The following is a 6,988-nucleotide window of genomic DNA, read 5'->3' as shown; positions in this document are numbered from 1 at the left end:
AGGAGCTCAAAGATGCCCTGAGTACATTGGTTTCACGGACATTTTTCAGCAGTGGTAACATTGCCATTGCTCTCCACAAATGACTCCCCCTGTGTACTGTACCAGGACTGAGCTTTGTTTGTTCACTTTATTTTTAGTATTCCTGCTATGACTGTTGATATTATCATTTGTCACCATGTTGCTACTCCAATGGTTGGATTCATTCCACCTTTACTGAGACTGCTCTGTCCCACCTGGTGCCTATTTAAGATTCTGTCTAACACTAGGTCAGAGCAGACTCCCTCACAGTATCTTTGTAATAAAGTAGGTTCTTCCTGGTGCAGTGCCTGAAGGCTGTGCTTCCTTCAAAGCTGGTGTCCAGAATAGGCCCCAGGAATTGCAGTCCAGAAGGGCCTAGTGCACAGGGTTCTCCATGGGTTCAGGAGCAAAAAGCTCATAATCTTCTTATGATCTGTTAGAGACTAAGGGCTGGATTTAGGACTCACTCGTCAGTGTCCAGTGACAGTGGAGGGGATGAATGGTCATGGATTTACATACCCACAGCTGTCCCACATTTTAAGGCCCAGTGTCTGATGGCCATCTTTCTGGAGGGGAAGCTGGAGCTGCCAGGAGAACACAGAGCATCTCCTGGGACAGCATGTGCCTGGCGTGGGCAGTGAGTGGAGCCTTACAAAGGGAGAGATCCTCCAAGGTGGAGTCATTTAAAGCTAAAGTATGAAACCCAGGGATCCGAAGGCAAAAGGGGACTCTACAATCCCAGGAGAGGCATTGGGGACCCAGCTGACATGGGGAAGGGAGACTGGAGAGTGATTCATGTCACCCTCTGTGAAATACCAGGGGCAGGATCTAGAGATGCACCTGGACAGAACTAATAGCTTTGGAAATACTCCATAACCCCTCCAAGCACCTGCCACATCTGCAGTCCCCTGGAGGGATTAGAGGCCATGATCCCCATTTGGTTGGATCTGCCTCCCACCCTGAGCAGCACGGCCAGTGCAGAGTCACCCTGTGGTCCTGTGGCCCCACAGCCTGCTCGCTCTGCAGGGCAGCACTGTGAGCTCAAGACCCCGCAAGAGAACAGGGGAGGGGGTGTGGGAATGGCCAACAAGATCAGAGGAGGGATTGGAAGAGATGATGAGAAGTAAGTGGAACTGGGCTTGAAAGTGTCTTGGAGAGAAGAATGCCAACTTTTAATCCAAGACAATGTTTGGAGTGTGGGTAGACTAAAGTGAGCTCATGGTGCAGAGCCAGAAGTCCTTGCTGTCCCGGCCCTGCACATGGCCTGGGAAGTGGCTGAAGAAGGATTAATGCTCCCCACCCTCCCAGCTCATACTGCCATTTTCCCTCCTGAGGGGTGGCACCAAAAAGAAGACTGGGACCCCTTGTGGGAGCTTGCGTTGAAGGAAGGAGGACTCAAGAACCATATCAGTGTGCTGCTGTCCCTCAGGCCCTGTCCCCAGCACATTTCCTTGAGACAATCTCCCCCACACCTCATGCTGGTCCTTACCCCAAAAGTCACCCCCAGACAAGGCTCCATGCCCAACTTGAGGACTAAATGTCCAGCTGTGAGCCCTGGGAGGACGAGCCCTCTGCTGGGTCCTCTGCAGGGCTGGCAGGGAGCATGCCGAGGGGGTCCTGGGGCCATCTCCTGGGCCAGCAGACCATCCTCCTCCCATGGGGGGCCTCAGGCAGGGTGCCTCAGGGCAAAGATCCATCCCAGCTTGCTGCTGCATGAACAGAGAGGAGAAACTGTCCCAGGAAACTCCTCCCAGACCCTCATACCAGCCATTTCCAGCACTAGCCATTCCCCACAGTCCTGGAGAGATGTGATCTTTGAATGTGACCAGCTCTGTCTGCCTGCTGGGCTCAGTGCCTGTATGGGGGTAATGGCTGGTCCTGCCTGGCCTCTCCTTTTAGGCTCAAACCCAAGCAGACCCCAGAGCACGGCCTTCTGCTAACCCCAGGGGACAGGATCAGGACTGAGCAGGACCTGGGGACTGGTGGGAGGCTTCAGGAGGGCTTTGGGGAACAGAGCACTGAAGGCTGTCATGGAGACCATGCCTGGAGGACATTTCCCCACCCCTGAATGCAACCTGTCCTGTGCAGTGACTGTGCAGTGGGGCCATGGGGCCACATGGAGGGCAGCAGGGCTGGGCCAGCACAGGGACAGGAGGGAGATGGGAGCCATGACACCCCAGAAGCTCCCAACTTTCATGGAGGGGACTCACTGCTGCTAGCAGGGTCGGCGGTTTCTCAGGGACTACAGCCACCGGCACTGCCTGCCAGGACTCCCAGACCCAGTACAGGTGGTCTCCCAGCAATGCAGCTCATGGTGCCCCCCCCGTCCTTTGTCATCATCCTCTCTCAGGAGCACCACTGGGTGCATAACTCCCTGCGAGGGTGTGGAGAGGAGCTGCTGGAGGTCTCCTCTTCTCATGCCTGCTGCCCCAGCTCTACCCTGGCATGACCCCACAGGTTCTGCCCTGGGTCATCTTATGTCTCCATTAGCTCTCCTCTGAGACCACGTAGGGACCCTCAGCGCATAGCTCTGCTTGGAGATGGCCACCACAGACTGCCTGCATGGTCCCAGGAGATCCCAGCAAGGCTGTGCTTGGAGGTGAGGCTGTGATTGTCCTCAGTCAAAGTAGACAGGATGGTCTGTCTGGGGGCCAAGGGGAGGAAAGAACACAACGCAACAAGGAGAAGATGCAGTAAGGGAAATTTCAAAAGAATTGAAGGAAAATAATAAAGAAATAATCATGGTAGTTGAGTAGCAATGGGGGAAGGGCCAGCATATGGCAGGGCCCTTCTGCATTTTTTTTGTCCTCAGCAAGCATGATGAATATTGCTTCTTCCATGTCACTAATCAAGTCCTTGAACAGGACAAGTTCCTGGAGAGACCCCTCCATGGTGCTCCACTTCTCCCTGGCCTCCAAGAAGAATACCACRCATTCACCACTGCCCTCTGAGCCTCATCATCCCACAAGTTCTGTAGCCATCTGGTTGTTCACCCATCTAGGTGGTAAATTTCTAAATTGTACTCCACAAGGATATTGTGGGAGACAGTGTCAAACACCTTGCTCAAATCAAGTCGAAAGGCATTTTCTGCTCTCCAAACACAAGTGCACTTATTTAATCCTAGAAGGCAATCAGGTGGTGAGGCACAATTTACCCATGGTAAATCCATGCTGCCTCTTCCCTTTCACCTTCTTCTCCCTCATGTGCCCAGAAATRAGTGGACTCACTCCATGACACACTCCTCAGCCTCCATGCTCACATGGCACCCTCAGCCAGGACAAACTGGAGCTCAAGACATGGAGCTGANGCTGCTGAGATGGGGAGAGGTAATGTGTGTGTGTCTGGAAGGGTTTTATGAGAAAGCTTTGCTCCGAGAAGTCTGTCGAAATTTATCTCTGTGTTCTTCCCTGGAGAGTCCCCAAGCTCAGAGGGAGCAAATGCCAACAGCAGCTCCCTCAACGAGTTCCTCCTCCTGGCATTCACGGACACGCAGGAGCTGCAGCTCTTGCACTTCTCACTCTTCCTGGGCATCTACCTGGCTGCCCTCCTGGGCAACGGCCTCATCATCACAGCTGTAGCCTGCAACCACCGCCTGCACACCCCCATGTACTTCTTCCTCCTCAACCTCTCCCTCCTAGACCTTGGCTCCATCTCCACCACTGTCCCCAAATCCATGGCCAATTCCCTGTGGGACACCAGGGCCATTTTCTACTCAGGGTGTGCTGCCCAGGTCTTCCTTGTTGTCCTCTTGTTAGGAGGAGAGTATTCTCTTCTCACAGTCATGGCCTATGACCGCTTTGTTGCCATCTGCAGACCCCTGCACTATGGGACCATCATGGACAGCAGAGCTTGTGCCAAAATGGCAGCAGCTGCTTGGGGCAGTGGTTTTCCTCTATTCTGTCCTGCACACTGCTAACACATTTTTGATACCACTCTGCCAAGGCAACACTGTGGACCAGTTCTTCTGTGAAATCCCCCAGATCCTCAAGCTCTCCTGCTCAGACTCCTCCCCTAGGGAAGCTGGGCTTCTTGTGTTTAGTGCCTGTTTAGCCTTTGGGTGTTTCATTTTCATTGTGCTGTCCTACGTGCAGATCTTCACTGCTGTGCTGAGGATCCCCTCTCAGCAGGGCTGGCACAAAGCCTTTTCCATGTGCCTCCCTCACCTGGCTGTGCTCTCCCTGTTCGTCAGCACTGGCCTGTTTGCCTACCTGAAGCCCCCCTCCCTCTCCTCCCCAGCTGTGGATCTTGTGGTGGCTGTTCTGTACTCGGTGCTGCCTCCAACTCTGAATCCCCTCATCTACAGCATGAGGAACAAGGAGCTCAAAGATGCCCTGAGTACATTGGTTTCACGGACATTTTTCAGCAGTGGTAACATTGCCATTGCTCTCCACAAATGACTCCCCCTGTGTNGGACATTTTTCAGCAGTGGTAACATTGCCATTGCTCTCCACAAATGACTCCCCCTGTGTCCTGTACCAGGACTGAGCTTTGTTTGTTCACTTTATTTTTGTTATTACTAGTATTACTGTTGTTATTATTATTTGTCACCATGTTGCTACACCAATGGTTGGATTCATTCCACCTCTACTGAGACTGCTCTGTCTCACCTGGTGCCTATTTAAGATTGTGTCCAACAGTGGGTCAGAGCTGACTCCCTCACAGTAGCTCTGTAATAAAGTAGGTTCTACACAGTGCAGTCCTTGAAGGATGACTCTTCCTCCAAAGCTGCTGTCCCTCACGCACTGTCCCCAGCACATTTCCTTGAGACAATCTCTCCCACCCTGTGTGCTGGTCCTTACTCCCAAAGTCATCCCCYCAGACAAGGCTCCATGCCCAGCTGGAGKASTGGATGCCCAGCTGTGAGCCYKGGGAGGAMGAGCCCTCTGCTGGGTCCTCTGCAGGGCTGTCAGGGAGCATGCAGAGGAGGTCCTGAGGCCATTTACTGGGCCTGTAGACCATCCTCCTCCCATGGGGGCCCTCAAGCAGGGTGCCTCAGTGGGAAGATCCAGCTCAGCTTGTTGCTGCACGAACAGAGAAGAGAAGCTGTCCCAGGAAACTCCTCACACACCCAGCCTCTCATACGAGCTTTTTCCAGCACTGGCTATTCCCCATGGTCCTGGTGAGGGGTGATCTTTGAATGTGACCAGCTCTGTCTGCCTGCTGGGCTCAGCACCTGTATGGGGGGAATGGCTGCCCTGCCTGGCCTTTCTGCGGGCTCAGACCTCAGCAGACCCTGGGGCATGCCTTCTGCTAACTCCAGGGGGACAGGATCAGGGCTGGGCAGGGTCTGGGGGCTGGTGGGAGGCTGCCAGGTAGGAGGGCCGAGGAGGCCAGGGCATCAAGGGCTGTCATGGGGACCATGCTGGGGGGATGTTTCCCCACCCCAGAACGCACCCTGTTCTGTGCAGTGCCTGCACAGTGGGTTCATTTGGGGACCAGTGGAGGGATGAGGCACAGATCGGAGCCATGACACTCCAGAAGCTCCTGACAGTCATGGAGGGGACTGTTTGTCGCTAGCAGGGTCAGCGGTTTCTCGGGTGCTACAGCCAGCGGCACCGCATGCCAGGACTCCCAGACCCAGCACAGATGGTCGGAGCCCAGCACTGCAGGTGTATCCCCCATCCTATGTCACTCTCCTCTCTCAGGAGCACTGCCCAGTGCATCACTCCCAGGCTGGTTGTGGAGAGGAGCTGCTGGAGGGCTTCTCTTCTCATGCCTGCTTTCCCTGGCTCAGTCCTGGTATCAGCCCACAGGCTCTGCCCTGGGTCATGTTATATCTCCATACGTTCTCATCTGAGACAACATAGGGACCTGCAGTGCATAGCCCTGCTTGGAGCTGGCCACCACAGCCTGCCTGCACAGTCCCAGGAGATCCCAGCAAGGCTGTGCTTGGAGGTGAGGCTGTGATTGTCCTCAGTCAAAGTTAGTGGGATGGTCTGGCTGGGGACTAAGGGGAGGAAAGGACAAGAGACAAGAAGGAGAAGACATAGTAAGGGAAATTTCAAATGAGTTGAAGGAAAAAAATAAAGAAATAACCATGTCAGTTGAGTAGCACTGGGGCAGGGTCCAGGAGATTTTTAAAAGCTCTCCTGGAGAAAGCACCTACCAATCTGATTTAACTGTCAAGTTAGCCCAGCTCAGAGCAGATCATGCTCCTGGAGATCTCTGGTAGTCCCTCCCAACCCAAATCCTTTAGGAGGAAGAGGCTGGAAAGTGGAGTCCTTGGCAGGGGATATTGTTGTGGGTTTGAGGCCTTGCTGGCATTTGTACTGCCTGGTCAAGCCTGTCCTTAGAGTCACACAGTAAGCAAGTTCATCCTCAAAAGGAGTCTCTGCTCCATGGGCAACAGGAGTCAAACCAGTGCTGGGAGACCGTAGAGAAGTTCTCAGGAGCACGCCAGGCATTCAGACCCTTTGACTGCTGAGGTGTCCCCAGACCGGTGTTTTGCATCCTGGGTCCTAAGGGCTGAGGATGAGCCAGAGTAGGCTGGGGTCCCATCTCCTGGGCTCATGGGTTACATCTCTGTACTTGCGCCTCCAAGTAGAGGGTGCCATCCTCCCCATTGGTTTCTTACCTGAAGCTCAGGCTGGATGGGGATGTGAATGTGGAGGTTGGCTGTCACTGCAGTGACGGTGAGATGGTGGAGAGGAAAGAGGAATAAAAGAGGAAGAAAAGAACAAGACGATCCTTGACAGGATCCTGCAGGTGACTGCCCTAGAGGGAAGAGGAGCCGTGGAGTACTCTTGGATCTTCAGAGACAATGTCCTTAAAGCACAGGAAAGTCTGCAGGAAGGTCCCATAGGGCCTGGCCTGAGGCTGGCACAGATGAGCAGGGACTTTGTGATTTAGGACTTGAAAAGAAAGAAGGACATCCACAGAGGGCTGGAAGGGGCATGGGCTAATCAGGAAGAATATGCAGACATGGCCTGTGGTGGAAGGGATGGAGTTCGGCAAGTCAAAGCTGGGCTGG

At 53.9% G+C, this 6,988-nt stretch overlaps 1 pseudogene; it reads left to right on the top strand.

The window, feature by feature from the left end:
* The first annotated feature begins 1,097 nt into the window (after positions 1–1,097).
* Positions 1,098–6,988, top strand: part of LOC112961845 — a 6,975-nt pseudogene continuing 1,084 nt past the window's right edge.

Source organism: Apteryx rowi, unplaced genomic scaffold (genome assembly GCF_003343035.1).
Source record: "Apteryx rowi isolate R43461 unplaced genomic scaffold, aptRow1 scaffold_1396, whole genome shotgun sequence".
Classification (NCBI taxonomy): Eukaryota; Metazoa; Chordata; class Aves; order Apterygiformes; family Apterygidae; genus Apteryx; species Apteryx rowi.
Note: the sequence above shows the minus strand (reverse complement) of the source record. Positions and strands in the feature narration are given on the sequence as shown.